Consider the following 24,390-nt stretch of genomic DNA (forward strand, 5'->3'; position numbering starts at 1 on the left):
CAGAACGTTTTCGTTCTAAACAGAACATCTTCAGTGCATCCTGCCGAGTATTTTGAAACTAGCACACCGTAAATAGTGTTAACATCATCATATATGGTTTACATAATGTAATATGTTAAAATGTTATGACTACAAGTCGATGTTAATGGATAAAGTGGAACACATGCTAAAAGGGTGCCATGGTTCCCTGCTCGAAGATACTAGGTACTTGCCAATTCAATGGGCACAGACCAAAAATATAAAGGGTATTTACAAAGTTATAGCAAATTTTATATGAAAATCGTAACAAGTCCAACTCCCTGTATAAAGAAAAATAAGCAAAACAGCAATGGTTTATTAATGCCATATTTTTTTACCTATTGTCAAAATTTTCAGGAATTATTGATATTGCTAATTTTCTTTATATCAAATACAGGGTGAGTCAAAATGCAAGTACATTATTTTCTCAGTAATTTTAAATGGAACACCCTGTATTTTATATCACTATTGAAAAGTACAATTACCGTACTTTAACTTTTAGATGACATTCCCTATGTCTAAATTTATTAATTTTCGAGATATTTTCATTTTTCAATGGACCACTAGCGTGGCCACACAGATCACCAAAATTTAATAAACTGGACTGATTTTTTTGGGGTTACGTTAATAATGAAGTTTATAAAATACCTTCATCAACAAGGGATGAGACGAAAAATAGAATACAAAGTGTATTTCGATGTGTTAATTTACAAATGCTTCGTAAAGTAAGTAGCTCATTCAATGATCGTTTTTAGGTGTGCACAAATGTGTTAGAAGGTAATTTTGAACACCTATGTAATTAAATATTAAAAATATTTTATTAAAAGTAGCCTCTAATTTTTTCAAACATGTTTTTTTTTTGCAAAATGTAACCGATATAGTTATTTTCCTAACAAGTACAGAAAGTCATACATTGCCGCACGCGACTGCAGTTTGCCGAACGACGCGAAGCGGGAGTTCGGCAAGCAGTCGAGTGCAGAAAAGAGACTTTCTGCAAGAGTTAGGAACAATATTTTTTAAAGAGTCTTTAAAAAATGACCAAATCTTAATCAATTAATTTAATTAATATGATTATTTTTTAATGATTTTAACTTCCAATCGTATAGTAAGATATTTGATCACGTGTTTAATTCTGTCCAATCAGATTAAAATTATACTGAGAATTATCTACTGTAGAAAATTACCGATATAATTTTTTTAAGTAGATTGTTTCTGTTTAATGGCAACCCGTTTCCTAGTTTTGAGAACTGTCACATTTAAGAAAATATTCATAATATACGTATTAAAAAATAATCTTACGAATATCACACGACAGTAAGAATAAATAAGAAAATAATGCTTAATTTTTACTCAAATCTGTTGTCATTGGGCAATAGCCACGAGAGCCCGCAGGGCTCGAGAATACCCGAAAATACATACACAAATTAATTCTTTGACAAGGTTGTCAAAACCAAACTTTCAATATAATTAGTTAGCATGACGACGATCTTGGTTTTCATGACGATAATTCAAAACGACTGTTATTGTCTACCGATTTGACTTTCGAATATTAAGTCAAAATAATTTTATTTCATCGAATTGTCGCGTTAATTTCACTAAAACAGGAACACAATAAGATACACTTGAAATAAAATAGTAAATAATATCTAAATATTAGTTTATTGCATGTATTATAATTATTTTAAAGCCATATTAAAATATCTAAACGCGTGCGGAAAAGTAAAACGCGTGCGGAAAAGTAAAACTTTCTAAACTTCTCTAAAGTCTACGAAAGTAGACATTTTTGCACGCTCGAGAAAATAGTTATTTTCCTAACAAGTGCAGAAAGTCATACTTTTCGGCACGCGACTGCACTTTGCCGAACGACGCGAAGCGGGAGTTCGGCAAGCAGTCGAGTGCGGAAAAGAGACTTTCTGCAAGCGTTAGGAACAGTATTCTTTCTACGAGTCTTTAAAAAATGACCAAATCTTAATCAATTAATTTAATTAATATGAAAATACATACACAAATTAATTCTTTCACAAGGTTGTCAAAACCAAAGTTTAAGCATAATTGGTTAGCATGACGACGATCTTGGTTTCCATGACGACGATTCAAAACCACTGTTATTGTCTACTGATTTGACTTTCGAATATTATGTCAAAACTATTTTATTTCATCGAATTCTCGCGTTAATTTCATTAAAACATGAACACAATAAGATATATTTGAAATAAATTAGTAAATAATATCTAAATATTAGTTTATTGCATGTATTATTATTATAATTACTTTAAGGCCATATTAGCATATCTAAATTAACACGCATGCGGAAAAGTAAAACGGGTGCGGAAAAGTAAAATTTTCTAAACTAAAATGCGTGCGCGAAAGTAGACATTTTTGCACGCTCGTAGAAAAAATTATTTTTCGTTCTTTATTTGTTACATTGTTACATTTACATAAAAAAGTAGTGTTTAATTGTTTTCACAAAATGTTGTATTTTGTGTTTGTGTGTTTTTTTGTAAAATTTATTACCAATTTTCTTTCTTTATTTGTTACATTTACATAAAAAGTAGTTTTTAATTGTTTCAAATATGTTGCATGTTGTGGTTGTGGTTTTTTTTGTAAAATGTTTTACTAATAAATTATTTTTATTTATTTATTTGCTACATTGTTACATTGATTACCGGTTTGATAATCAGTAATCGTCAATTGTCAATTCAGTCATGGCTTAGGTACTTAAAATTTAGATAAATTTAGACACCTAAAATAATTTGCTTTGAAAAATGAAAATATCTCGAAAACTAATAAATTTGGACTTAGGGATTGTTATATAAAAATTAAAGTACGGTAATGTTACTTTTCAAAAATGATATCAAATACAGGGTGTTCCATTTAACATTACTGAGAAAATAATGTACTTGCGTCTTGACTCACCCTATATTTGATATAAAGAAAATTAGCAATGTCAATAATTCTTGAAAATTTTGACAATAATTAAAGAAATATGGCATTAATAAAACCATTGCTGTTGTGCTTATTTTTATTTATACAGGGAGTTGAACTTGTTACGATTTTCATACAAAATTGGTTATAACTTTGTAAATACCCTGTATAACATAACAAAACTTTATATTTTTGTGATGGAGAAGTTAACAGAATTTCGGATATAAAATAAAATATAGGGTGTTTCATTTAAAAAAACATAAGCTTTTTCTGCCACTATGTTATCGAACACTATGTAACATTCTAACTAACTTTGTAATGTGAAGCTCAAAGTTGGCTACAATTTTTGTTATTAACTTTTATTGCTATTTATTACTATAGCGGATGTATTGAGCTTTACCCCACTAATTAATCCCCCTGTATGTATATAGCACTTAAAGTAAAAATTGGGTTAAATTTCAATTTCAATAATTTTTCAATTTTTTTAATCTTCCAATAAATTTGCCTAAAATTCGTATCAGCACTATTACCCCAGGACATTTAGGAGCAATAATTTTATTTTTACAGCATCTAGAGATTTGCAACTTTTTGCATTGCGTTCAGGATGATGCCAGTAAAAAAGTAAATAGATGCATAATTAATTGCATATATAGTGCATAAAACGCATCGTACATAAACATGTCAAAATCAGTAGCGAATGTTGTTCCTCGGGGAAGGAGGGTTGGGAGTCACTAAACATGAATACGCCATCAGAACCGACCCTTGGAGCACTTGGTACCCAGGGTTACTGCTATAGCACGTCAACTTCGGCACTAATTTGATACAAACAGATTACTCGGAGGGTTTGAGATCGCTAAACACGAATATGTCATCAGAACCAACTACCTACCGTAGAATCTGGTGCCCGCAGGGTCACTGCTGAAGTACATCATCTTCTGGAGTTTCGAGGGTTCTCGGCACTAAATTGGTACAAATAGATTACTCGGGGGTTTTTAGGGTTACTGAATAGGAATATGACACCAGAAACGACCCTAGGAGCACCTGGTGCCCAGAGTGATTGCAAGTCGTCTTCTGGAATTTCAAGGCATTCTGACACTAAGTTGAAGCAAACAGAGTACTCGGGCGTATACAATATAGCAAAAACCTCCAGTAATCTGTTTACATCAATTTAGTGCCGAATATCCTCGAAACTTCAGAAGATGACGTACCTCAGCTGTAACCTTGAATACCAGGTGCTGCGGGGTTCCGTTCTGATGGCGTAATCATTTTCAGTTACCACAAAAAAACCCTCAAGTAATCTGTTTGCATCAATTTAGTACCGAAAACCGTCGAAACTTCAGATGACCTGCTTAGCAGTCACCCTGGGCACTAGATGCTCCGGCAGTCGGTTCAGCGACCCAAAAATCCCCGAATAACAAAATCTAGCCCTTAATATACTGATTTTTTACATATTTATGCACTTTTGGATGCATTTGATGCACTGTAAATGTAGTCCTGTCGCCAGGGGGGCTACAACGGCCTCCTTAATTCAGATGGACTTACCCAAGGCTTTTTATGTATGTACCTTGACCCGTAGAACACGAATTTTTTGGGTAACAGTCGATCCGGATGTCGATAAGATTGTTATAAACAAAGAACTTGAGGAATCACATAACAGCGATTTTTCGCAAAAGAAAACATTTTTTTGTATTTTTTGGGTTAATCTAAGCAAAAAATGTTTTTAGAAGTTTTTTCGTAGAATGCGTTTTCGACATAAACGCGGTTGAACTTTCAAAAAATCGAAAATTTGCAATTTTTGAACTCGAATAACTTTTGATTGAAAAATAAAATAGCAATTCTACTTACCGAATTTAAAAGTTCAAGTCAAATTCTATCGGTTTTGATTAATTTCATTGCTAAAAATTAATTTTTTTTATTATTAAACAAAGCTATAAACACATAGTGATTTAATGATGTTTTCAATGCATTTCTCATTTGAAATCCAACGAGTAGGCGCACATACAGAAAATTTCTACGTAGATTACGTACATTAAAACGCATGCATTGGACACGGGAAACACTATGTGTTTATGGCTTTGTTTAACAAATAAAAACTTAATTTTTAGCAATGCAAATATTTAAAAACGATAGAATTTGACTTGAACTTTCAAATGCAGTAAGCAGAATTGCTATTCCATTTTCTAATCAAAAGTGATTCGGGTTCAAAAATTGTACTTTTTCGATTTTTTGAAAGTTCAACCGCGTTTATCTCGAAAACTATGCATCCTACGTAAAAACTGGTAGGACCATTTTTTGCTGAGAATCACCCAAAAAATACAAAAAAATGTTTTGTTTTGCAAAAAATCGCTGTTATGTAATTCCTCAAGTTCTTTGTTTATAACAATCTTATCGACATCCGGATCAACTGTTACCCAAAAGATTCGTGTTCTGCGGGTCAAAATACATAAAAAAAACTTGGATAAGTCCATGTAAATTAAAGAGGCCATTGTACAGAATTAGTAAGTTTTATTCGACTTTCAAAGAATAATTCAGCCATATTCAATTTTTATTATAAGAATCTATAAGTTATAAGAAATCTATGTTCAAATTATTTTTAATATAGTCTATTGCTAAAAATTATTAATATAGCTAAATATTTTAATTTTAGTATACAGGATTGGTCGAAACTGAATGATTATTTCTTGAGTTTTCTCAAATGGAGCACTTTGTATTTTCGCATTGTAATTAAATGCTATTTTATGATATTTTATTTCCTATTTCTATTTATGATACTTCATTATTTGTGAGTTATTGTTGCCCAACATTAATTGCTACAACAATTACGTGAAATTTTATTTAAGCTAAGGTTGCTAAAAGGGTTGAAAAATCAATTACAATCATAAATTATACTTATGCCATAATGCTTAAATCTGCATTTTTTTTTCATTTAAAAGGGTGGATTTTGCCCCTAAAATGCAAGAAGCGCAAGTTGGCACCATATCAGTTTTTTTCCTGAGGTATCTTCTAACTACTCACCAATTTTCATGAGAATCAATGGAGGTTTAACGAAATCGGAGGTGAAAACCTTCGATGACTGCACTTTCAGAAATATAAAAAATAATTTTAAAGTAAGGGTGGATTTCACCTCTAAAATGCAAAGAGCGCAAATCGGCACTATGTCAACTTTGTTCCTTAAGGTATCCTCTAACCACTCACCAATTTTCAAAAGTATCTATTGAGTTTCAACGAAATCAGAGGTAATAGCTCAAATCCACCTTCAGTGACTGCACTACAGTCGGAAAATGAAAGAATACCCATGAACGAACATAATATAAAATACGCTGTATTTCCTGTCACCGTGTCACAAAGAAAATTGCCCAGCGCAAGTACATGTAATAATAATTATTACATGGACTTGCGCTGGCCAATTTTTTGTATGACACGGCGAAAATACAGCGTGTTTTATATGTTCGTTCATGGGTATTCTTTCATTTTTCCTACTGTATGTATATTTTAAGAGTATTGTTTAATAAAGATAGTGATACATGAATGAAGAATAGTTTTTTTATTAATTTAATGTCTTTTTAATTATGTCAAGAATTATTATATTTAATAATCCTTTTTATGTCTATATTTTATCGAGTATTGTGTCGATATCGTATCGAAATCAATAGCAATACGATATTTTTATAAGAAAGTATTGCCGATATCGATAATCGATACGATACTTCATTGGCATAACCAATACAATACTCAATACTTAAAAAGTATCGATATTGTATCGTATCGTGAAGCTCTAGCCACACTAGCGCAGTGATACTCAACCTGCGGCCCTCTAGCGTTTTTTATGCGGCCCGAAGGCTAACTAAAGGGCCCTGCGATCAAATTATTTGTCAAACACGTGTTTTTCAAATTATTTGATAGTGTGCCGATGTGTTTGAGGCGTGTTTGGGCATGAGGCAGACAATGTAATGACTTCAATTTTAAATTATATTGAAATTTTTAAGAACTCTGATGAAAAGGCAAGGTATTATTAACTTTTAATAATAAATTATTAAAGTTAATGAACTAAATACTCATTTTAAAAATAATCAATACTTATTTACTACATTGCAACGACCCATTTAGTAATCACAAGAAAAATTCAGGTCCAGATTAACAAAAAAAATCAAAATAATTGTGACCTTGAAACAACACCCTGTATATTAAAATTTTCAAAATTCGTCTGCACGTTTGAAAAGAGCACAAAAAACTAAATTAAATTGCTGGCTTCATTTTTTGCGCAGATAATTTAATGACATTAATTTTGAAATTATATCGAAATATTTGTTTTGAAAGTTCGAGTTCTTAAAAATTTCGACATAATTTCAAAATTTAAGTCAATTAAGTGTCTGCCTAAAAATGGAAGCTCCATTAAAGCTCTTTTCAAATGTGCAAACCGTTTTTGAAAATTTCAATATACAGGATGTTGTTTCAAGATCACAATGGATTTATAATTTTGTTTAATCCGGACCTGGATTTTTGTTGTGATTAGTAGTTGGGTGGTTTGGGTTCTAAATGTAACATATGTCTAAAACGTGACATATGTGTACCAAATATTAAAAAAATATACAAGGTGGTTCTAAAGTTATGGGTCCAGAAAAAATGGGCAAAATCGATAAATCACCCTGTAACTCGGTTATAAAGTCTTGTGGAGCAATAAATCGAGTTTGTATAGAACCGCCTCATTTACCTCTATTCACCATGTAAGTATTTCCGTTTCCCAATGATACACCCTGTATACTACTTCATCTTGATTGCGGCCCGCAAGCTGTGGCAATAGCTACAATGTGGCCCAGGAAAGAAAAAGGTTGAGTATCGCTGAACTAGCGTCTAATGCAGTTAATAATATTTCTAATGCAAATAATGCGATACATAACGGCATTAGACGCTAGTGTGGCCCCAGCATTAAAGTATAAGCTGAGCTGGGCTAAGCTGGAGCTTAAGATTTGTTGGGGCAACCAGGCATTAATAATTTTTTGTGATTAAGGTATACAGCCAGCTACAGGAGTTTAATTTCCTCTTCGATTTCCTTTAACTTTTATTTCCATTTCCATGTATGCTTTATGCAATGTGCAATATCAGCTTTTTATAGTTTCCTTTGACAACCTGTTATAAAACACGTAAGCTTCAAGTTAAACGATCAGTCACCTTTATTATTTCGATAACACTCTCGAAAAAAAGGTCAAAAATCTGAGACACCTGCCAAAACTAACATCGCGTATACGCCTTATATTTTATGTGTTGAAAAAAATTTCAAGCGAATCTATCACAGGACAGATAATTGATTAATGATAAGGAGTGCAATTTTGAACAATCTGTTTTTGAAATAGTTCTTCGGCATAAACTGTTTGAGACCATATACAAGGTGTTTCATTGGGAAACAGAAATACTTGAATGGTGAATAGAGGTCACTGAGGTGGTTCTAGATATGGGGTCCGGACAAATAATCCCCGGACAAATAATCTCGGACAAAAAATCCCCACAAATTATCCCTGGACAAAAAATCCCCGGACAAAAAATCCCCGGACAAATAATCTCCAAACAAAAAATCCCCACAAAAATCCCGGACAAATAATCCCCACAATTTTTTTGGAAAAAATATCCCCACAAAAAATCCCCAAGAAATATTTGCTGCCGAATAGTTCTCTAAAAGTTTTCCCGAAATTTTAACAAATTTCAAATTCCAATTCCATGCTGAAAATTTAAAATTTTACATGACAAAAGAGTCTGATCAAAAATCGTGGAAGATATGGGAAATGAGCTAAGGCCCCGTTTTCATGACAGTAGTCTAGTAAAATAAAATTACACTACATGTAAATCAAAATATAAATTCGTACAGGTTGAAACAAATTTTACATTAAAGTTTAGGTGGGTACAAAAGATATTTTCAAGAAATTATCCAAATCATACAAGGGGATCATTGTTTAAATAATTAAAAAGAGGTCATTTTTGCAAAAAAATTACTTTTTTAACTGCTGAGGTCATCCAATTACTAATGACGTATATAGGATTGTCTTCTGCAAAGTTGAAGGCTAACTCTTTCACATAAGACTTACTAAATTAAATTTGACCCCCTATTTATTTAAATAATTATGTATAAAACTTTAAAAACAAATTTGCAAAAAATTATTTTTAGCGTTTTAAATTAGCACTATAAAATATATTATTTTACAGGAGAAGTTGCGCTATGTTATCAGTATTAAACAGAAAAAAAATTGGTCCAAAAACATTTAATATTTTTTGAGATATTGAATTTGTTTAATAAATGTTACTATATTTTCAATTGCAAAAACGCGGTTGTAGCCAAAGAAATATTCACCTGTAATAAATCTCATTATTTTTATGTATGTTTTCGATAAATGTATTGATAAATTCAAATTTCAATTAAACTTCCCCCTAAAATGGCATTTGAAAATTATTAAAATTTGTTTATAATTTGTTTTTTTAATAACGTCGCGGGGACTAAATATTTTGAAATGCCGTTTCGATAATTGGATTCCTGGGAATTTTTCACTAATTAACAAATTTTTTTGTCTTTTTTTCCTGTTCTTTTTTTTTTCTTGGAGCTATATTACTGCGGGCCCTTTTAGGTTTAAGTTTCATTAAGAATGTCGAATCTCTAAGTTGTAGATTCTAGACCTAAAAATATTAAGATTTAACTAAAATCTCTTAAATAAAATGTGGCTACTTACTGAGTTACAGGGTGTTTTATTTAAAAATTTAAAAATTATTTTTACCAAGTACTTTAAAACTATTTGACGTATCCTTATCATACTTGGTAGATAGTGTGGCTATTATACACCCTACTAAATTGTGATTAGTAAACGTTTCTAGCTAGTGCCAGAGGCGTACGACGGGGGATAGTTAGTGGTTGACCCTTCTAATTGATTTTAGCGAAATTTTTCGATTTTCTACTTTCTATGTAAATAATATACTCTTTACTGGTAACGATTAAGTCAATAGCTTTCGAGATATTAGACGTTAAAAATGAAACGGCATAGTTATTTTGATTCATTCATTCATTCATTTTAAACTTCCAATATCTCTCAAACTGATGACTTTATCGATACCAATAAAGTTATCTACATACAAAGTATTGGAGAATCGAAAAATTTCGCTAAAATAGTAATTCACTCAGTGGCGTAGAATTTGGGAAGGGTCAATCATTCACCATCCCCTGTCGTACGCCTCTGGCACTACCTAGAAACGTTTACTAATCACAATTTAGTAGGGTGTATAATAGCCACACTATCTGCCAAGTATGATAAGGATACGTCAAATAGTTTTAAAGTACTTGGTAAAAATAATTTTTAAATTTTTAAATAAAACACCCTGTAACTCAGTAAGTAGCCACATTTTATTTAAGTGATTTTTGACCAATCTTAATATTTTGAGGTCTAGAATCTACAACTCAGAGATTCGACATTCTTAATAAAATTTAACCCTAAAAGGGCCCATAGTAATATAACTCCAAGAAAAAAAAGAAGAAGAAAAAACGACAAAAAAATTTTGTTAATTAGTAAAAAATTCCCAGGAACCCAATTATTGAAACGGCACTTCAAAATACTTAATCCCCGCGACGTTATTAAAAAAATAAATTATAAACAAATTTGAATAATTTTCAAATGCCATTTTAGGGGGGAGTTTAATTGAAATTTGAATTTACCAATACATTTATCGAAAATATACATAAAAATAAAAATAATGAGATCTTAAGCAAGTGAATACTTCTTTGGCAACAACCGTATTTTTGCAATTGAAAATAAAGTAGCATTTAATAAACAAATTCAATATCTCAAAAAATATCAAATATTTTTTGACCATTTCTTTTTTACTTAATACTGGTAACATAGCGCAACTTAGTCTGTAAAATAAGATATTTTATAGTGCTTATTTAAAACGCTTAAAATAATTTTTTGCAAATTTGTTTTTAAAGTTTTATATACAATTATTTAAATAAATAGAGGGTCAAATTTAATTTGGTAAGTCTTATCTGAAAGATTTACCCTTAAACTTTGTAGAAAAAAATCCCATAGACCTTCATTAATAAGTGATTGACCTCAGCAGTTAAAAAAGTATTTTTTTTTTGCAAAAATGACCCCTTTTTAATTATTTAAACAATGATCCCCTTGTATGATTTGGCTACTTTCTTGAAAATATCTTTTTTACCCACCTAAACTTTGATATAAAATTTGTTTTAACCTGTACGAATTTACATTTTGACTTTTTTTATTTTATTAGGCTAACAGGCGCTTACCGCGCGTTTTGATAACGCGCGATTACAACTGCATACATTTTACTGAAGACCGTTCACATGCTAACGCGCGTTTTAGGTCATTAAAACGCGCGTTGGCATGTAAACGCTCTCAAGTAAAATGTATGTACAGTCGGAAAAATTAAAGAATACCCATGAACGATCACATCAATCACTTATTTTGTATTTGCTGTCTTTTTCTATAAATAACAGACATTTGTTATAGAAACTGACAGCAAATACAAAATAAGTGATTGATGTGATTGTTCATGGGTATTCTTTCATTTTTCCGACTGTAGTTGTAATCGCGCGTTATCAAAATGCGCGTTAAGCGCCTGCCATACATTTTCCACGATTTTTGAAAAAAACTCACTTTTTTGTCATGTATAATTTAAAGTTTTCAGCATGGAATTGGAATTCGAAATTTGTTAAAATTTCAGGAAAACTTGTAGAGAACTATTCGACAGCAAATATTTCTTGGGGACTTTTTGTGGGGATATTTTGTCCAAAAAAATTTGTGGGGACTATTTGTCCCGGATTTTTGTGGGAATTTTTTGTCCGGGGATTATTTGTCCGGGGATTTTTTGTACGGGGATTTTTTGTCCAGGGATAATTTGTAGGAATTTTTTGTCGGGGATTATTTGTCCGGGGATTATTTGTCCTAGATTCTTGTAGTCCCATAACTTTAGAACCACCCTGTATATTTTTTTGATATTTGGTACACATATGTCTCATTTACAACACAACCCATCCAACTACTAATCACAAGAAAAATCCAGGTCCGGACTAAAACAAAGTTATAAATTCTTTGTGACCTTGAAACAACACCCTGTATATTGAAATTTTTAAAATCCGTTTTCATATTTGAAAAGAGCACAAAAAAATAAGTTTAATGGTTCGCTTAAATTTTTCGGCCATACAATTTAATGACTTTAATTTTGAAATAATATTTAAGTTTTTAAGAACTGTGACATTAAAAAGCAGGTATTATTAACTTTTAATAATAAATTATTAAAGTTAATGAACAAATACTCTTTAGAAAAATAATCAATACTTATTTACTACATTAGAACGATGCATTTATTAATCACAAAAAAATCCAGGTCCAGATTAAAAAAAACATAAAGTAATTGTGACCCTGAAACAACACCCTGTATATTCAAATTTTCCAAATTGGTTTGCATATTTGAAAAGAGCACAAAAAACTGAGTTTATAGCTTCGCTTTAACTTTTTGCGCAGAAATCTTAATGACTTTAATTTTGAAATTAAATCTATTGGAATTTTTTAGAACTCTGAGATTAAAAAGCAGGTATTAGTAACTGTTAATAATAAGTTAATAAAGTTAATGACTAAATACTTATTTTAAAAATAGTTAATACTTATTTACTACATTGGAACGAGCCACATACTAATCACAACAAAAATCTAGGTCCAAATTATGCCGAAATATTCAAGAACTCTGAGAACTCTAAAAAAATTTCGATATAATTTCAACAGTAATTTCATTAAATTATCTGCCAAAAAGTTAAAGTGTTGAAACTTTATTATATAATCCAAATTCTAATCTTTGCTTTATTACGCCCCTAAAATTATGTCACATTTCATACACGATTTTGGCCTTCTTAAAAAATCTATCTCAAAAAATGAGTGACAATTCCTAAATAAAATATTTGTCAATGTTACATATTAAAAATAACGATAGCTTTTTCAATTATAATAGTTCATAATTAAGTCCAAATTAATATTTGGGACTTTTTTTGTACAATATTAATTCTCGATGTGTCTGGCGTAAAAGCTAAACTTAGCTTTAGTAAGTGTAGTCTTTTTAAATAAACCAATAAGGAAAAAGAAGTAATTTATTCTACAACCAAGAGACGGAGAAAACGGTTTGGGAATTAATACCAAAGCGATACTTCTTCATTTGGCCTACATCGAGCCGGATTTTTGACCAGCATAAAACTTATGGAAAGTTCTTCAAGATTATTCGCCGACACAACAGCAAAAGGATATACTGGGTGAGATAAGTCCATTTATATACCCTTTGTTTCATTATTCTATTTGGCTATCAGTTATTCAAAGACATTAAAATCATTAAATTCTGTGATTCAAAGACATTTTCGTGTTCCAATATCTTTAATAAAAATGGATGAGTTCAAAAAATACAGAAAAATTGCTAAGTCTTCTCTTACTCGTATGTATAACTGGTTTATAGCCAAAAAAGACGTAGAATTAGATGTTACCCAGTTCGAGACGCGATTAAGTAGACTTCATTTAATATTTCATGATTATGAAAAAGCACAAAATGAAATCGAATTCCTTGCATCAAATACAGGCAAAGAAGAAAAAGATAGAGTTTACAGAAAATCAATATTTCAAACTTGTAAGCGATTTGACCGCTTGTGTTAATAAATTAAAAGCTGCACCTTCTCAGATAACATCTAGTTCATCCAGTGAGGGTTCTTGTAGTGCTCCAATAGCAGTTCGTCTTCCGGATATAAAAATTTCACAATTCTCAGGTCATATTAGAGACTTCAATCGTTCATCGAGCTCTTCGATGCGCTCATAGTGAAAAATGAGACATTAACAGATGTCCAAAAACTTGTGTACTTGAAGAGTTATTTAAAAGGTGAAAGCCTTCAACTTATAGATTCATTACCGATAATTAATGAAAATTTTGTAATCGCGTTAAATATTTTAAAGAAGAGATACGAAAACAAATTCGCCATAATAAATTCTTATTTGCAAGCAATTTTTGATTGTAATAATATTTCTAAATGTAAGTCAGACACATTAAGAGAATTAATCACTACAATTCAAAAGAATATTTTGTCACTAAAAAATTTGAATTTAACTTCCGAAAATTTATTTGACTTAACACTTATATTCATTCTAAAAAAGAAGTTAGATTTTCAATCGGCTAAGGCATATGAATCTGAGAGGAATCACGATGAAATACCTACTTTAAATCATTTCTTAAAATTCTTAGAAAAACGTGCAGTAATTCTGGAAAATGTTGAAATTTTTAGTCCTAAAACTACCAGAAAAAATTTCTCATCTCATTCGACAATGCATGAGGCAACTTCAAATCGCCAATTTCAATTAATTTGTATCTACTGTAACAAGGAGGGCCATAAAAATCGCCAATTTCAATTAATTTGTATCTACTGTAACAAGGAGGGCCATAAAATTTACACTTGCTCCGAGTTTAAAGATATATCTCATTCCGCCCAATTGCAATTTATTAGGGCAAAGAATTTATGTATAAATTGTTTTGGTAAACACAATTTGAAAGAGTGTAAATCCTCTAAAAAATGTTCTTTTTGCTCCAAGTCACACAATTCGTTAATGCACATAAAAATCGGCGAAAATCAACATTCTCCGCCAATGACTAGTAGTAAGCTCATTCACATTCTCTATATAATAATGGTTCAAATTCTCAACCTAATAGCTACGCAGGTAACCATAGCTCTCTAATCTCATCTAATAGTTCTTATTTAGATAATACTGCTCATGTTCAAAATGGTAATAATTCATCTTCTCATCTCGATAGTAATTCAAATCTTCAAACCCGTTCTCTGGATATCCAACCAGTACAGGAAAATTCAGGAATAACAAATTTTCAAGGTCCTTCGAGAAATTTTACGGAAAATAACCCTACCGCAAATAATCATTCAGCGAATCACTCTGTTCAGTCAGTAAAAAATAGTCATATTCTTCTGGGTACTGCAAAAGTAAACTTACTTGGTAAAAACGCTAATTTCTGCATAGCGAAAATTCTTTTGGACACAGGATCCCAAAATTCATTTATCGTAGAGAAGCTTGTGAACAAGTTACAATTAGATACGTATAACAAGTCAGTACATATATCAGGAATAGGAGGGAGTGGCTCGACTTGTACTAAAATGTCAGATATAACCATATTTTCCAATTATGATCGTCGAAGAAGTTTTCATTTTTCAGTAGTTGTATTACCCGAGATTACTTGTGCTCTCCCTCAATCAAAAATACTAGTGAAAAAATTAAATATTCCGGAACAATTCTTTCTAGCAGACGACGAATTTTTTAAGCCTTCTGAAATTGACATTCTAATTGGTTTGGATCTTTATTACGATATTATTTTACCTAACTTCGTCAGACTTGGCAAAAATCTTCCAGTCTTACAAGAGTCTCACTTAGGTTTCGTGGTAGCTGGTACAGTTCCTGATCATTTTACTGTATCCAATATATCTGTTATAGACAGTAGTTCAGAAGTTTTAACTGAATCTAATTCACTTCTTTCCACATTACAATTAGACAGCCGTTTGAAGAAATTCTGGGAAATCGAGGAAATTCCCAATAAATTATATCTTTCAGAAGCTGATAAGGCATCTGAAAACCTATTCCGTTCTACAACCAAAATTTTACAAAATGGTAGATTTCAAGTAAGTTTGCCGCTGAAATCACCTTCAGAAAATCTAAAGTTAGGAAATTCTTATTACATGGCCAGAAAGCGTTTCATTTCTTTAGAAAATAAATTTAAAACTAATTGCAACTTTTATCAAGACTATAAAAAAGTTATTGATGAATTAATTGAACTTAAACATGCTCATTATGTACCCCTAACTCTGCTAAATGCCAAATCTGAAAATAAATATTTTATTCCGCACTTAGGTGTAGTTAGAGAATCCAGTTTAACAACGCGTTTGCGCGTTGTCATGGACGCCAGCGCCAAAAGTTCCTCAGGGTATTCCTTAAACGACGTGTGTTTAAAGGGATATCAGGTCCAGCCAGAATTGTATGACATTCTATGTAGATTTAGACTTTTTCCTTTTGTATTCACGGTAGATATTAAAAAAATGTTCCGACAGGTCCTCGTGAACCCGGAACAAACTTTTCTTCAAAACATTTTATGGCGAGAAAACCCTGATGAAGACTTTAAATGTATCCAACTCGATGTTGTAGTTTTTGGAACCAATTCAGCCCCGTTCTTGGCAACAAGGGTTCTTAAAGAAATTGCTTGTCTAAACTTTTTAGAATTTCCTCTTGCGTCTGATGCAATTCTGAATCAATTCTATATGGACGATGGCCTTTGTGGTTCATATAATCACAACGAACTTTTCAATTTATACTCTCAATTAAATACCATCTTAAATAAGCATGGGTTTGAGTTGCATAAATATTGTTCAAATAGTGATTATTTTCTTAAAAATATTTCCAAAGACATTTCGGAAAATCAAAAAGCTGATTATGACTTAAACATATAGTCTAAGAGCTAGTGAACCTTTTGACTAACGGTCGTCCTGTAAGGCTAGAAATTTGTAGAGTGATAATTCATAGCACACCAAAGCTAAAAACCATGACCTGGCAGGCCTCAGCGGTGCACGTGTATCTACCAGGTGAATCGAAAAGTGCAAATTTGGGGGGTAAAATAAACTTTCTCCTGTAAGGTTTAAATTTAAGTATGTGTTTGAGTAAGTCATTTAAAAGAAATGTGTAAAATGACAGGCGATTCTGAAGAGCATAAGACCTTGCCAGGCGAGGGGAAAGATTGGGGGTTTTTCCTAAATTTATTTTTTTTGCATCGAACAAATTTTTTTTAAGTTTTTTGAATCATTCCAAACAGAAAAGGTCTTTGGTGATTTTTCTCTTAAGTTAATAGTTTTTGTTATATAAGCGATTGAAAATTTTGAAAATTGCGAAATCGACCATTTTTAACCCCAAATCGGATATTTATCTAAAAATTTCAAAGTTGCCAAGGTAGATAGATATTCTATAAACATTGATTGATGAAATCCAAAAGAGTTTTTTGCAATACAATATCGGAAACCACTTTGTTTTTTAATTGCTAATCAAGCGGACGCTTCACTGTAGTATAAGTGAGGACGTTTGAGTTGGCATAAATTCATTATCTCGAGAATGAGCAAATTTCAAGAGCAATCCTCAGACAGGTCGATTTTTATTTTTAAATTAGGACTTTTTGGCATATATATAATACTAGTGACGTCATCCATCTGAGCGTGATGACGTAATCGATGATTTTTTTAAATGAGAGTAGGGGTTGTGTTATAGCTCATTTGAAAGGTTATTTAATTCTCTATTCACTAATATAAACAACAACATAATTATTTATACAGGATGTACAGAAAATTTTTTTTTATTAAATTAACTTTGATTAAATTTGACAAATAGAAGAAAAAAATTTTTTTGTACACCCTGTATAAATAATTATGTTAATGTTTATATTGCTGAATAGAGAATTAAATAACCTTTCAAATGAGCTATCACACAACCCCTACTCTTATTTAAAAAAACAATCGATTACGTCATCACGCCCAGATGGATGACGTCACTAGTATTATATATATACCAAAAAGTCCTAATTCAAAAATAAAAATCGACCTGTCTGAGGATTTCTCTTCAAATTTGCCCATTCTCGAGATAATGAATTTATGCAAGCTCAAACGTCCTCAATTATACTACAGTGTAGCGCCCGCTTGATTAGCAATTAAAAAAACAAAGCGGTTTTCGATATTTTATTGCAAAAAACTCTTCGAGATTTCATCAATCAATGTTTAAGGAATATCTGCGTACCTTGCCAATATTGAAATTTTTAAATAAATGTCCGATTTAGGGTTAAAAATGGCCGATTTCGCAATTTTCAAAATTTTCCATCGCTTATATAACAAAAACTATTAACTTAAGAGAAAAATTACTAGGGACCTTTTCTGTTTGGAATGATTCAAAAAGCCTAAAAAAAATTTGTTCGATGCAAAAAGAATAATTTTAGGAAAAACCCCTAATCTTTCCCCTCGCCTGGCAAGGTCTTATGCTCTTCAGAATCGCCTGTCATTGTACACATTTCTTCTAAATGACTTACTCAAACACATACTTAAATTTAAACCTTACAGGAGAAAGTTTATTTTACCCCCTAAATTTGCACTTTTCGATTCACCTGGTAGATACACGTGCACCGCTGAGGCCTGCCAGGTCATGGTTTTTAGCTTTGGTGTGCTATGAATTATCACTCTACAAATTTCTAGCCTTACAGGACGACCGTTAGTCAAAAGGTTCACTAGCTCTTAGACTAATAGATGAAGTCCCAAGTAAAGTTCTTGGGCTAAAGTGGAGTACAGCAGAAGATACTCTTTGTATTTCCGTGCCTCAAGAAATCGTGCACGGTCCAGTTACCAAAAGAAAAATACTTTCTATCTTAGCTCAATGTTATGATCCGTTAGGCTTGATAAATCCTGTTATAGTAAAAGGTAAGATACTGATGCAAAAATTATGGTTCAAAAAGTTTCATTGGGACACCGTAATAAACGACGCTTGCATTCTTAAAGATTGGCACAATTTTATTGAACATATCCCCTTGCTTTCACAACAAAAAATAGCTAGACAATATTTTCGTCCGAAAACTATTAGCAAAATAGAAATTCATGGCTTTTCTGATGCAAGCATAGAGGCTTATGGTGCTTGCATTTATTTTCGAGTTGACAATGATATTTCTTCTACTTTAGTATCTTCAAAATCTAGAGTCGCCCCACTTAAATCAATTACCATTCCAAGGTTAGAACTTTGCGCTATGCTCTTGCTGGCGAAACTTGTAAACAAAATTCTACAAGTCTTCGAAAATAAATTAGAGTATGACTCAATAAATTTGTGGACCGATTCTCAGGTCGCTTTATGTTGGTGCAGGGCACACCCTAGTAAATGGTCAGTGTTCGTATCGCATAGAGTTGCTCAAATTCAAGAACTGACGCAAAATTGTCAGTGGCGATACGTTAAATCAGCTGAAAACAGTGCTGACATTCTATCACGCGGTTTATCAGCCCAAGAAATTCTGGACAACAAGTTGTGGTGGTCCGGTCCTGCTTTTCTTCTTAATCATTCTTTAGAATTCTCTGATGAACCCCCAATAGCTGATCAGCTAATTACAGAGCACAGAAAAACTCGTTCCAATATACTCACAAACGTCAACTCAAAACCTCCTTGGGAATAATTATTTCAAAAATTTTCTTCTTTTTCTCGATTACGTCGTACTATCGCATATGTACTCAGATTTGTCAGTTGTTTAAAAGGAAACAAACAATCTGATCCCCTCACTGTTGAAGAATTTGACCAAGCTCTATATTTTATAGTTCGGCAAGTTCAGCTAACCAATTTTTCTAAAGAAATTTCCGAACTTTCTGCAAACCAGCAACTATCAAATAAACAATTATTATCTTTAAATCCATTTCTCGATGAATTATCAATGCTGAGGATCGGCGGACGGCTTTGTAACGCCTCCATTCCCTACCAACAGAAACATCCCTTGCTTTTGCCACCCCATAATCATACGACCTCCCTCATACTAGAGTACGAACATAGGCGGCTCGGGCATGCTGGTGCTCAAACCGTTCTGAGCAATATTCGTTTACGTTTTTGGCCCCTTAATGGGCTCAGAGAGATCAAAAAAATCATTCGAAATTGCAATATGTGTTTTCGATTCAATAATCAAGTCTGCCAACAGATTATGGCAAGTTTGCCCTCTGATCGTGTAAATGTTTCTAGACCATTTCAGAAAGTTGGAATTGATTTCGGAGGATTCTTTCAAATAAAATCCTCAAGGCTTCGTAAATCTCCACCCATAAAATCATACATTGCGGTTTTTGTTTGCATGGTCACCAAGGCAGTTCACATAGAGCTAGTTCTTGGACTGTCTACTGACTCCTTTCTGAACGCTTTAAAACGTTTTTTCTCGAGAAAAGGAAATCCGTCAGTGATCTATAGTGACAACGCCACCAATTTTTTAGGTGCAAAAAATGTCCTACATGAGTTGTATCAATTTTTCAAAACTAATAATAATGTAAATATTATCTGTGACTTTCTTTCACAAAATGAGACCAAGTGGAAATTCATTCCACCTCGATCTCCGCATTGGGGTGGAATCTGGGAATCCGCCATCAAAAGCGCAAAATTTCATATCAAGAGATTGGTGGGTAATGCTTTGTTCACATCAGAATAGTTTAACACTATTCTTTGTCAAATCGAGGCAATACTAAATTCTCGGCCCTTAGGTCCAGTTTCTAATGACCCTACAGATTTAACCTGCCTTACACCGGGACACTTTCTGATAGGGTCTCCTCTCACCGCTTATCCTGAAAAGGATCTTTCACATTTAAACGAACATAGACTTTCCACCTTCCAGCAGATTTCTAAAATTCAACAAGTTTTTTGGAAACGTTGGTCGGTTGATTACTTAAATCGCCTTCAGAACCGGCCTAAATGGGCTGAAGAATATTCTAACCTGCAAGTAAATAAACTAGTTTTACTCAAGGAAGATAATGTACCTCCAATGATGTGGCCGTTGGCGCGCATCATTGAAGTATATCCTGGTAAGGATGGCAAAGTCCGTGTGGTTAAGCTCCGTACGGCTTCCGGAGAGTTTATCCGATCCATTTCAAAGCTTTCTTTATTACCAAATCAAACTCAACCTTAAAACGACCAACATGTTTATTTCTAGTTTTGTTACATTCTTCCTAACACTTTGTTTTTTCTGTTCCTGTTACTGTGTAATTTAGTTGAAGCAGGGATGCTTCAACGCGGGGAGAATGTTGAAACTTTATTATATAATCCAAATTCTAATCTTTGCTTTATTACGCCCCTAAAATTATGTCACATATAATACACGATTTTGGCCTTCTTAAAAAATCTATCTCAAAAAATGAGTGACAATTCCTAAATAAAATATTTGTCAATGTTACATATTAAAAATAACGATAGCTTTTTCAATTATAATAGTTCATAATTAAGTCCAAATTAATATTTGGAACTTTTTTTGTACAATATTAATTCTCGATGTGTCTGGCGTAAAAGCTAAACTTAGCTTTAGTAAGTGTAGTCTTTTTAAATAAACCAATCAGGAAAAAGAAGTAATTTATTCTACAACCAAGAGACGGAGAAAACGGTTTGGGAATTAATACCAAAGCGATATTTCTTCATTTGTTCTGCGAGCCATTAAACTTAGTTTTTTGAGCTCTTTTCAAATGTTTAAATGGATTTTGAAAATTTTAATACACATGGTGTTTTTTCAAGGTGACTATTACATTATATTTTTTTGTTAATCCGGACCTGGATTTTTCTTGTGATTAGTAAATGGGTCGTTCTAATATAGTAAATAAGTACTGATTATTTTTCAAATGAGTATTTGTTCAATAATTTTAATAATTTATTATTAAAAGTTAATAATACCTACTTTTTAATCTAAGAGTTCTTAAAAACTTCAATTTAATTTATAAGTTAAAGTCATTAAATTTTCTGGCCGAAAAATTTCAGCAAACTTTTAAACTTAGTTTTTGTGCTATTTTCAAATACGAAAACAAATTTTAAAAATTTCACTATACAAGGTGTTGTTTCAAGGTCACAAATAATTTAGAATTTTTTTTAGTCCGGACCTGGATTTTTCTTCTGATTAGTGGTTGGATGGTTTGTGTTTTAAATGAGACATATGTGTTCCAAATATCAAATAAATATGCAGGGTGGTTCTAAAGTTATGGGTCCAGAAAGAAATAGGCAAAATAGATAAAACACCCTGTAACTCGGTTATAAAAATCGATGAGGCAAGAAATGTAGTATATCTAGAATCAACTCAGTGACCTCTATTCACCAATCAAGTATTTCCGTTTCCCAATGAAACACCCTGTATAATTACTAAACGTTTCAACTTTCACATCGAGAGCTGTTTCAAAAAGTAATATTTTTTTCTGAATTCAGTAAATTAAATAAATTAACTTTAAGACTATTTCACTCCACTTTAACATACACTTGGCACAATACCTCTTTTCAATATATCTGCTAGAAGTTCATAAAATATTTTAAATAGGTACCTTTATCCTTCTATATTTAAACAGTTAACTTCTATTTTTATTTTTCATATATAATTTTTATTTCAAATACTTCATATTTTATACAAAAATGGCCAATTTATATATCGACGCGAATTGAATCTGAACATCATGACAACTTCGTTTAGGAGATGTGCTCCTTCAAGATAGGGGTTAGGGGCGGGGGGGGGGAGGGGGGTTCATAACTCCTCCCAGTCCTAGTTCCTCTTCTTTCGTTGATTTCTTGTTCAAAGCCTACCACGAAAGTATAAGTTCCTTGGATAACAAACGATTCCTTTCAGAATTATTGGATTTTTTTTAAACGCCCGTAGGTTAGCTGTGGCTAGGTCCTTATCATAGACACAATATATAATACCTAGGCTGCGCACTGCCATCTAAAACTAAAACTGACGATTGCGACAGAGAAAAATGAGGCTATTAGGTGGGAAATCTCTTTCTAATCGACGGGGTTTATCCAATGACGTTGGGTTTATCGATTACGTCACTTTCTCACTGTCGCCGATTTGATGAACTCCTCCGATTAGAAAGAGACTTCCCACCCAATAGCCTCAGTTTTCTCTGTCGCAATCGTTACTTAGATTTAGATGGCAGCGGTGGAATAAGATTGGGAAACCACATAAAACCAATGAGAGCTTACATATTATAACAGATCTGCAGAAGTCCCGAGTACATACTTGTATAATAGCTTATGGAAGATGTACAATAAGCTGATTACTTGCAGCATGAATGGTGTAGAACTTAGTGGTTTCCATGAATAAAAAACAGCATATTATTATGTGGTGAAAGCCAACCGTGTTTAGGCATAAAGGCATCTCTTATTCTTTTTCTTTTTGTATAGACATGATTCTGCCTGTTTTTTCAATGTGCTTCTAGTAAGTTGTCGTTCCATCGTTTTCGTGGTTTTCCCACTGATCGTCTTCCTATTGGGGAACCGTCTCTCGCTATCCTTACTACTCTATTTGTTGTCATTCGGCTTAGGTGGTCATTTCATTCTAGTCTTCTGTTTCTTACCCAGTTATTAATGTTGTTCACCTTGCATCTCCGTCGTATCTGTACTTCTAGCTCTGTCCCATAGAGTCTTACCATCCATTTTTCGAAGGGTTTTCATCTCCGCTGTTTCGAGCCATCTTTTTGTTCTCTCTGCGTCAGTTCCTGTTTCTACCGCGTATGTGACTATTGTTCCGATGGTGGAAGACTATCTAGCTACGGAAGGCTCGAAACAGAAGGCATAAAGGCAAAGAGAGTAATTAATGGCTAAACAAAGATTTTTAGTCCCGACACTGAAAAGTAAAAGGGACTCAAAAGACTATATATATATATATATATACAAAGATTTTTCATGGTCACTGTAATTTATTTATACCAGCTAGTATTATATTAGAAAAATTAGCAATAACACTAAACCAATACGTAAATGACGCCAACAATTATTTTGATTTTAAGTACCTAATTGAATAACTTCCGAAGTTAAAGTGTTTAAATGTGATTTATCTTTTGAGTTATTCACTTAATCTGTTTTGTTATTACCTATAACGTTCAAATTGCTGTCTGTTTGCAATCTCACACGAAAAAAAACTAACTAAATCTAAAATACTAATGAAACTTACATCATCATCTTCTTCTTCTTCTCTTGTTCTTTTTGTATAGACATGACTCTGTCTGTTTTTTCAATGTGCCTCTAGTAAGTTGTCGTTCCATCGTTTTCGTGGTTATCCCACTGATCGTCTTCCTATTGGGGAACCGTCTCTCGCTGTCCTGACTACCATATTTGTGCTATTCGGCTTATGAGGTCATTCCATTCTATTCTTCCGTTTCTTACCCAGTTATTAATGTTATCCACCTTGCATCTCCGTCGTATATCTGTACTTCTAGCTCTGTCCCATAGTCTTACCATCGATTTTTCGAAGGGTTTTCATCTCCGCTGTTTCGAGCAATCTTTTTGTCCTCTCTGTGTCGGGTCGTGTTTCTGCCGCGTATGTCATTATTGGTCTGATGACTGTTTTGTAAATTCTGCCTTTCATTTTTTTCCGATATTTTTATTTCTCCATATTGTGTCACTCAGGCAACCTGCGGCTCTGTTTGCTCTATTCACTTGATCTTCCACTTCTTTTTCGAAGCTAGATAGTGTGATGCCTAGGTATTTAAACTCCATCACTTGTTCTATTATCTGACCTTCCAGCTCCAATTTACATCTTATTGGATCTGTTGTTATAACCATGCATTTTGTCTTTTTTGAGGAAATTAACATGTTAAATTTTCTGGCGATTATGTTGAATTGGTGCAGCATACGTTGTAAATCATCTTGACTT

General features: G+C 32.5%; 1 protein-coding gene across 2 annotated transcripts in view; it reads left to right on the forward strand.

The window, feature by feature from the left end:
• The window catches only part of LOC114327438 (sarcoplasmic calcium-binding protein 1), a 74,820-nt gene that overhangs the window by 26,911 nt on the left and 23,519 nt on the right, over positions 1-24,390 (forward strand). The gene's annotated exons all lie outside the window — the stretch shown is intronic.

Source organism: Diabrotica virgifera, chromosome 3 (assembly GCF_917563875.1).
Source record: "Diabrotica virgifera virgifera chromosome 3, PGI_DIABVI_V3a".
Lineage (NCBI taxonomy): Eukaryota > Metazoa > Arthropoda > Insecta > Coleoptera > Chrysomelidae > Diabrotica > Diabrotica virgifera.